The 9,183-nt window shown below is 44.2% G+C and overlaps 1 non-coding gene across 1 annotated transcript; it reads right to left on the bottom strand.

Moving 5' to 3' along the window:
- Window positions 1-8,832: 8,832 nt before the first annotated feature.
- LOC123579515 lies at window positions 8,833-8,938 on the bottom strand. The gene has a single exon (XR_006702817.1). It is a non-coding gene; the product is annotated as a U6 spliceosomal RNA (small nuclear RNA).
- Window positions 8,939-9,183: the final 245 nt, after the last annotated feature.

Below are 9,183 nucleotides of genomic sequence, written 5' to 3'. Positions count from 1 at the left end.
CTGAATAAAGTATGAGTTTTAGTAAATAACAACCTATCAAAGCACCTGGGTGGCTCAGTTGGTTAAGCATCTGACTCTTGGTCATGATCTCATGGTTAGTGGGTTTGAGCCCCGTTGTCGGGCTATGCACTGGCAGCTGAGAGCCTCCTTGGGACTCTCTCTCTCCCTCTCCCCTCCCCCATGATCTCTCTCTCTCTTTCTCTCAAAAATAAACCTTATAACATATTAATATTTGCTCATTAATTGTGCCAATTCTGTAGAAAAATAGAAAAAGTCGAAACTAAAGATCAAATAAGAGAAACCTACTGCATCAGACTGGAAAGCTAGAGATGAGTGGCTTCCTAGTAAAAACACACATTAACAAAATGTACCCTAAAATAAGGAAAATACAAACAGACCGATTGCTCATCCAGAGCCTCCTCCTCCTGATGGTTCTCCTCTCATTGTTCTGGGGGTTTTCCTTTCCCAGGACAGAGAACGAACGAGGATAAAGAGCTGTTCCGGAGCTCCCCTGAGACCTGACCCCACCCACTGTCTTCGTCTCCCCCAACCATGGCCCGCCCAGTGAGGATACCATGCACAGGGAGTCTCCGGAATTATTGGTTCTGATGAGTCAGCCAGCACTTTTTAGATGGCAAGGGACTGGACACACTTCCTAAAGTAAAGCAAGTTAATATTTTTCAATGGTAGAAATAAATGAATACTTGCAAGAAGCAAGTTAAGAGGGGGTTTGAACCTGACTGGTCCAGGGGCTCGTACTCTCCCAGTGTGACCTGGACCCTCTCCAATACTCCATCCTGCTAAGTGCCTTTGGGGCAGCCCCACTCACAGGCACAGTCTCTTTCACTGTATCTGGGGCCTCCAGCAACTCCAGGCTGACACCCACTCACTGTCCATTCTCCTGGGAAAAGTTTCTCTTTCTCTTGGGTTCCATGAAAAGTCATGGCTTTAAGTGCCTTTGGCCTGGCTTGGGTCACATTCTCATCCTTGGAGCCATCAGAGGGTAGAGCACGGGGTTGGCTGGATTGGTTATATGCCCGTCTTTGAGGTACGTGGGATGTGGGATCTGCCCTCTGGAGCGGTTTGGATGGGAGGTGAGTGAAATGCAGTTCCCAAAGGAAAGCGGAGGTGCTGAACCTGGGCATGAGAACAGATGAAGGGTTCAGAAAGCAGCAGATTCCGCATCACTGATGGCAGCTGTGGAACCCGCCGTGCCCAAGGAAGGAAGGGGTTCACTCAGGGCTGGGGCTGCAGCTGCCCATCCAGGGCTCTTGCTGTCCCCTTTCACTTGCTGAAAAAGCAACTTTGCTGTTGGTGGGAAACCCAAGGCTCCTGTATTGGGCATTGGATCCTTGGGCTCAGAGACCGGAGGGCACACAGACCTCACTCATGTCCCTGGGAGGAGGGATACCAGGAGTCACACCTGCCTCCCGGCCACATTAATTACCCAACCCCAGAGAACAAACTAGCTCATTTTCCAGTCCTCTTCTCTCTCCTTTACAAAGAGCAGAGACCAAATGCGAAGATGGTAAGGAAATTATTGCTCAGTGAAACAAGGAGAGGCTCAAGAATTATTCCACAACATGGAATCCACACTTTGCAGGCTTTCTGGAGGCCACAGTCCCTGGGTCATGCATGTGGCTCTCTGAGACCATGCAGCGTCAGTGAGAGACACAGTTGGTCCTCTATCCTTGACTCCTAATGAGTATGCATGTCAAAGGTTTACATTACAACTGGGAGGCCAAAGGACTGCAGGGCCAGTCTGCTGTGTGGCTGTAGTGGCCAAGGCCACATTCACATTTGGAGGGTTATTATCTTTCTTGGGAGACTAGAAGTGAGGGAGGAGGCACTTGTCTCAACCACACAAATGCTGGAAATGAAAACATCTAGTGGGACTGTCTACACTGCCCATGGACTGTTCAATTGCCAGGAACACAGTCCGGGGTTGTCAACACCCAGGCTGGTCTGAGCTTGAAGACTACAGACGCCTGCCTGGGTGGTCAGAGGCCAAGGGTTGCTCTGTCTGAGACCTGACAGTCTACTGCCGATCGCTTGGATAAGACAAAGGACCCAGCCAGTGCTAGGAGGGCCCCACCAGCCTGAAAGAAGGCTGCACGTAGGGGCTGGTAGACCACTGCACCCAGTGCTATATAAATCCACACCTGTGTCCCACGTACCCTCGTGGGTCAGACCTATGCTGGAACCTGGAACTGCCCACGCAGATTGGGGCCAGCAGCACCCTTCCCAGGGAAGGAGGGCAGAAGGAACCTGCAGGAGTTCTGAGGCCTTCCATGCTCTTGACTGAGTTTGGGCTGGATTTGAAACAGACCATAACCAGCAGACATTTCATTCTTCTATTAGAGCCCAGGATGGGGTGGGGAGAGTAGAAAACCCATGGTCCAGCTTGATCTCTGCCTCACGGGTGACCCTGGACAAGTCCTGTGCATCCTGGAGAGATGATGAGGAACAGGAAGGGGACAAGTTATGTTTAACCCTGACCCTAACCCTTAGCCACTAGACCCAGACCCCAACTTTGACCCCTAAACTCCAAACCCTGACCCTAAGCCTCTCTGTTTATCTTTACCTTCATCTCACCTTAGTAAACATGTTGAAGCTTCTACACGCATTACCATGCTGTGACCACCATGCGATACATTTAAAACAGAATTTAAATATACAATAGTTGTTTCTACGAGTGTTATTCGCGTACAAACTTCAGAGCTGTTATTTTAATAAATTGTGTTCACCATGTAACGAAAATAAAACCATGCTAAATGCACATTTGAAAATGTTTTTGTGCATGCTGCTTGCATGTAATTTGACAGGAGAGGTGTTTCATTGAATGAATGCTTGACCACAATGTAGTAGAATTAATACAGTATTTAAAGGCACATATGTAAAAAGCAAAACAAAACAAAACAAACTTCAAAACTGCTGCTTTCTGGGAATGTGACAACATTGTTACCACAATGAATGGATGTGTTACCCGAAATGTAACTAATGTACCCCAGTGCATAAGGCTGTGCAAAATTAAATGTTTCCAACACTACTTTCTTATAATCAGGTTTACTAGAGATTTTGTACTATTTGTCAGGTGAAGTTCAGAAAAACTGAGTGACTTTTCAAGGACATGCATCTAATATTCTTGAAAATGGTGACAGAGGCTTTCATTTTCTCTTAGGTGTATTTCCATTATGAACAAAGTCTCTCCTTTAGCTACACCATTTCTGGGGAATCTAAAATTTAACAACAGCGCTGGGACCAGGTATCTCTGGAGAAGAACAGTAACCCAGTGACACAGTATAACATTTTGACCTATGAGAATTTACCTGCTAGGCTGAAGTTTTGGGAGAGACAATTGGACACTTTGACCTCATATTCTGGCTGATCAACATGTTTCATTTACATAGGGAATGTAAGGAACAATCCAAATGACAGCCCTACCTTAGTTTAAAGCTAGGTTCTCTTTTCTGCTTATTATGGATCTTTGATAAGGAATACAATTGCTGAGAAGTCTGTTTTGCTTGCTGTTTACTATGAGCATTGTGAGACCTTTCCTGAAAGTAACCCGCTGTGTAGTAGAATGGGTTGTAAACCTTCCTAAACGTAGTCTGATATGTAATGAAATGAGTAATTGTACTTAAACCAACTGGCGTCTCTCCCTTCTGTAATCTTGCTTGTTTAACACATTCCTCACCTATCCCCTTCCCTTTTTTTTTCTCTCTCCCACCACAAGTAACAGACAAAGGACGCCCAATCAGAAAACCACAAATGTCCTTACTTTAGAATTTACCTATCAGGACCCTCACTCACCTATGCTGTTTGTCCCTGTCTATAAAAACCCTATACCAACTCTGATCGGAGCCTCTGTGTGTCACCGGCAACGAGTGCGCAGAGGTCCAGGTTCGAACCTGCAATAAACGACCCTTGCCGCTTGGCTTTGACTCACGACTCTGGTGGTCTTTTGTGGGAGGTTTTAGAACATCGGGCATTACAGGAAAGCAAGTATACCATATACATAGCCCAATACTTTTCATTTATTCTTTTAGTAAGTTATTTACAGTAAATGTTTGTATATTTTTAAGTAAAAAAAAAAAAAAAAAAGAAAAAAGAAAACACAACATTCCAAATGACACAAAAGAAAAACAAGGCAATGCAGACAGTGCAGAGCCTACTTGGGATGCTCTCTCCCCTCTCTCCCTGCCCCTATCCCTCTTGCACTCTCTCTCTTTCAAAATAAATCAATAAACTTTAAAGAAAAAATTTAGAGATTAGTCCGTGTTAAAAATTCACTTGAACCATCTCATTAGGTTTCCATTTTTTTATTGAAATATAATACACCCTCATGCATTTTTGAAGTTTTATAATATTCCACTACGGAATAGTTAACTGTAATTTAACAAATTGTCTTCTGCTGAACACTTTTTTTTTCTCAATAAAATCTCTTGCTATTGTAAAAAGCGTGGGTAAAAAATTTTTTTAACATACTTCATTTCATAAAAGGGAAGCACAACTATGGTGTAAATCTTGAAAAGTAGAGTTTCTGGATCAAAAATTATGTAGATATCACATTTTGATGGCTATTGTCAAAATGATCTTCATAGAGATTATACCAATACATGCCTTCTCCCAGCTTGCTTCCCCAAACCGCCAATAGTGTTATCTTTTCCAAAATATTTTGAAATTTAGGGGCAGCTGGGTGGCTCAGTCAGTTGATCAGCTCAGGTAATGATCTCACTGTTGGTGAGTTCAAGTCCCACATTAAGCTCTGTGCTGACAGCTGGGAGCCTGGAGCCTGCTTCGGAGTCTGTGTCTCCCTCTCTCTCTGCTCCTCCCCGTTTGCACTCTGTCTCTCTCACTCAAAAATAAACATTAAAAAAAAAATTTTACTTCCCTTAATGATCATTTCACTGAATACTTGTGGGCCCAAATTCATCACGATTCTCCAGAAAAATAGAACCACTACTAGGGATATATGTATATAAGACACATTATTATTACTGTTATTGGCTGTGAGAGCGTCTGGAATTTAATCTCACATTGCGACGGCCAAGAAAAAGGGTTTCGCTCACCTAGGCGCCCCGTGCTGGGCCCTGATTCACAGTGGAGGCCCCAGGGACAGCTAGGACAGCTCTTGGGAGGCCAGGTAGGCGGCCAGGGTCACCCAGGCAGTCTCATATGGGGCCACGCCCAGCCCTATGGCAAGGACCTCCAGCAGGAATGATGGGGTTTGGGAATGATGGGGGTTCAGAGTTGATGGCCAAGAAAGACTTCTTGAGATGTCTTTGATGCAAAAAGGTGATTTTATTAAAGCACCGGGACAGGACGGTGGGCAGAGAGAGCTTCACTAGGATTGTGAAGAGTGACTGTTACATACTATGGAAGGTAAAGACCCAAGGGAGGCCTCCAGAAGACTTTCATATGCTAAAGAGGACTCCAAAGATACCTGAGGCCTTGCTATTGTCAAGCTAAGGTTGTTTTCCCTCTAAGCTAAGACCTAAGTAGGGAGTGCCTGGAGAAATGTTATACTCTGTATCAGCCTCAAGTATTTGTCAATGGACTGAAGGTTATAAAGAAATTTAGTTTTAACTTCAATTTCCTTCCTGCCTTTGTCCCCCACATCACTATGGTGGAGAGGGTGAAGTTGGAGCTCCAAGACACTGAGTCTACAGGTTTCTGAAGATTAAGCTACTGATAAGATTGCCTTTTTCTTGTAATTTACTAAGACATCTAAACTGATGGAGGCTCGGGTCCTACCTGACTCTGATCTCTATCAGTCAACCATTTGTTTGCCCCTTTCCTTGGTTCTTGGGCAGCCAGAAGTGCCTGAGGAATGTCACACAGATCCCACGGGCGGGGTTGTGGGGTGCCAGACGGCCTTATTCTCCCTCATCACACTGACACCCAACCCTGAAGTCGCCAGGTGGCAGAACTCAGGGAGCTCCAAACTCCCCCAGGACCTGGGCCTGGGGCCACAGGGTCTGCACCTTCCGCTCTGCTCCCCCTATACAATACATAAAATTAACCACCCCAGACCTACTTCTAGATTTTATTTAAATCATATTAATATGACTGTATCCTCACTTGCCAAACTGGACAGTTTTAATATGAATTTTTAGAAGAAATGTTAATACCTACCCCCGATATGGCAGAAGACACCAGGACAGATGCAGACAGCCATTTTGTGAATGGATTGTTTAATAACAGCACGTTACTGTGGAGGAAGAATTGTTAAAAAAAAAAAAAAAAAAAAAGGCTTTCTTAGCTTTTTAATTGTTGATTCTTTTATTTGTTTTGTTTTGTTTTTTAATGCTTAGTTATTTTTTTTTCAACTTTTTTTTTTTGTTTTTTGTTTTTGTTTTTTTTATTTATTTTTGGGACAGAGAGAGACAGAGCATGAATGGGGGAGGGGCAGAGAGAGAGGGAGACACAGAATCGGAAACAGGCTCCAGGCTCTGAGCCATCAGCCCAGAGCCCGACGCGGGGCTCGAACTCACGGACCGCGAGATCGTGACCTGGCTGAAGTCGGACGCTTAACCGACTGCGCCACCCAGGCGCCCAATGCTTAGTTATTTTTGAGAGACAGAAAAGCACAAGTGGAGGGGCAGAAAGAGGGGGACAGAGGATCCGAAGCAGGCTCCATGCTGACGTGGGGCTCAATTCCACAAACCATGAGATCATGAACCCAGACGAAGTCGGAGGCTCTACCGACTGAACCACCCAGGCGCCCCGAATCGTTATTTCTTTCTTGTGGTTTTGTAAGAATGTAGAAGCATTCCTTCTTTGATAATGTTAAATTTGTAAGTCTCAGATGACACGTGAAACCTTTTTTAAGATTTTTCTCCAAGTTTTGAAAAGCTGTTACCCAGGATCATGGTGTAGTAAGACATATTTTTCCTTTAAAAAAAATTTGAGTGTGTAAAGAAGCTGTTGTATACCTATGATTTAATAAAATAATTCTAAAGGAAAAAAAGAAATATTAATATCTGACAGGCTAGCCCACCCACTACTTTTAATTATTTTCAAGTTTCCTTGCTATTCGAGTTTATTTTTACACATAACTATTTCATGAGCTTGGAAAATTCCATAAATTACATTGTTATTTTATTGGAATAACATTAAAATTTACATTAACATATGGAGACCTGACATATTTATAACACTCCGTATTTCTGCATGGGGCGCCTGGGTGGCTCAGTCAGTTAAGCGTACAGCTTCGGCCCAGGTCATGATACCACCTTTCGTGGATTCGATCCCTGTGTCAGGCTCTTTGTGAACAGCTCAAAACCTGGAACCTGCTTGGGATTCTGTGTCTCCCTCTCCCTCTGCCCCTCCCCCCGCTCATGTTGTGTGTCTCTCTCTCTCAAAAAAAAGGTAAAAAAAAAAACCCAACACATTACGTCTTTCCATCGACCTCTTTTCTCTCTGTCATTCTTTTGTATTTTTCTTATTTGTTGCCAAGTCTATCTTAGTTTGGGAGGGTTTTTGTTTTTTTGGTTTTTTTGACAGTGCCTTATTTCTGTTTTGGTTTTGCTATTTAAGTGGCTCCTTTTACTCCATAGGATCTTATCCAACAGGAAGAGACCATCTTGCAAGTGGATGCTACTTTGACTACCTTACTACCTCAGCAGGAGGAAGGATGGTTTCTTCACAACAGCCCAGACAAGAGAGACAGTCCTAGGTCAGCCAATGAGAAGCCACTACACCTCCCTTTACTCTAATGAACTTTCTGTTTATCAATACCCTTCCCAAACCCCCCTTCTGTATGCAAGAGCGATCCACTTATTTGTTCTGAAGACTAGCCTGTGGTTTTTCCTGGGCTTGCTAGTCCTGGAGTGCAATTCCCTGCTATTCCAGAATAAAGCCATTTTTGCGGGTAAAATAACTGGCAGTTTTATATTTAAGGTAAACATCGAGCACCTGAAGATCAAGCTTTTGCCTTTTTAAAGTCTCCTGTTTTGGGGCGCCTGGGTGGCTCAGTTGGTTAAGTGTCCGACTCTTGATTTCAGCTTGGGTCATGATCTCACCACGGTTTTGTGGGTTCAGGCCCCATGTCGGGCTCCGTGCTGATGGTGTGGAGCCTGCTTGGGATTCTCTGTCTCCCTCTCTCTCTGTCCCTCCCCCACTTGTGCTGACTCTGTCTCTCTCAAAATAAATAAATAAACTTCAAAATTTTTAATACAATAAAAATTAAAAAAAACAAAGTCTCCTGTTTCGCCTGGGTAGCTCAGTTGGTAAAGCTTCCAAATCTTGATTTCAGCTCAGGTCATGATCTCATAGTTCCCTGGGTTGGAACCCCACCCCCACTCCCATCAGGCTCTGGGCTGCCAGCCCTGAGCCTGCTTAGGATTCTCTCTCTCTCTCTCTCTCTCTCTTTCTCTTTCTGCCCCTCCCCCCTCATTCTCACTTCTATCTCTCAAAATAAATGTTAAAAAAAAAAAAAAAAGTCTCGGGCGCCTGGGCGGCTCAGTCGGTTGAGCGGCCGACTTCGGCTCAGGTCATGATCTCGCGGTCCGTGAGTTCGAGCCCCGCATCGGGCTTTGTGCTGACAGCTCAGAGCCTGGAGCCTGTTTCAGATTCTGTGTCTCCCTCTCTCTCTGCCCCTCCCGCATTGATGCTCTGTCAAAAAGAAATAAACATTAAAAAAATTAAAAAAAAACAACTTGGTAAGGGTCAGAAACACTCTTCCCTTTTTATCTTCTGAAAGCCAGTGCCCCCCCCCCCCCGTGGATCCATTGTCCTGTATTTGATGCCTTATTTTTATGCAAAATACTCGAATTTTTTTCATTTTTTTCTTTGATTTTACTTACGTCTTCTTACTTCTCTTGACTTTTAAATATAGAATGCTTCAAAGTTTTGTGTATCATCCTTGCACAGGGGCCATGCTAATCTTCTCTATATTGTTCCAATTGTAGTCTAGGTGCTGCCAAGCGAGCACTACTTCTGATGACTTTTGGACCTGCAGTATCTAAACACGCCTATTACTCACGAATGCCACTTCTACTTTTCATTAGGAATCCGACCCCCGAGTTGTTTTCTTTTTTTTTTTTTTAATTTTTTTTTTCAACGTTTATTTATTTTTGGGACAGAAAGAGACAGAGCATGAACGGGGGAGGGGCAGAGAGAGAGGGAGACACAGAATCGGAAACAGGCTCCAGGCTCTGAGCCATCAGCCCAGAGCCC

The sequence above is a fragment of the Leopardus geoffroyi genome, chromosome E2, assembly GCF_018350155.1.
Source record: "Leopardus geoffroyi isolate Oge1 chromosome E2, O.geoffroyi_Oge1_pat1.0, whole genome shotgun sequence".
Lineage (NCBI taxonomy): Eukaryota > Metazoa > Chordata > Mammalia > Carnivora > Felidae > Leopardus > Leopardus geoffroyi.
Note: the sequence above shows the minus strand (reverse complement) of the source record. Positions and strands in the feature narration are given on the sequence as shown.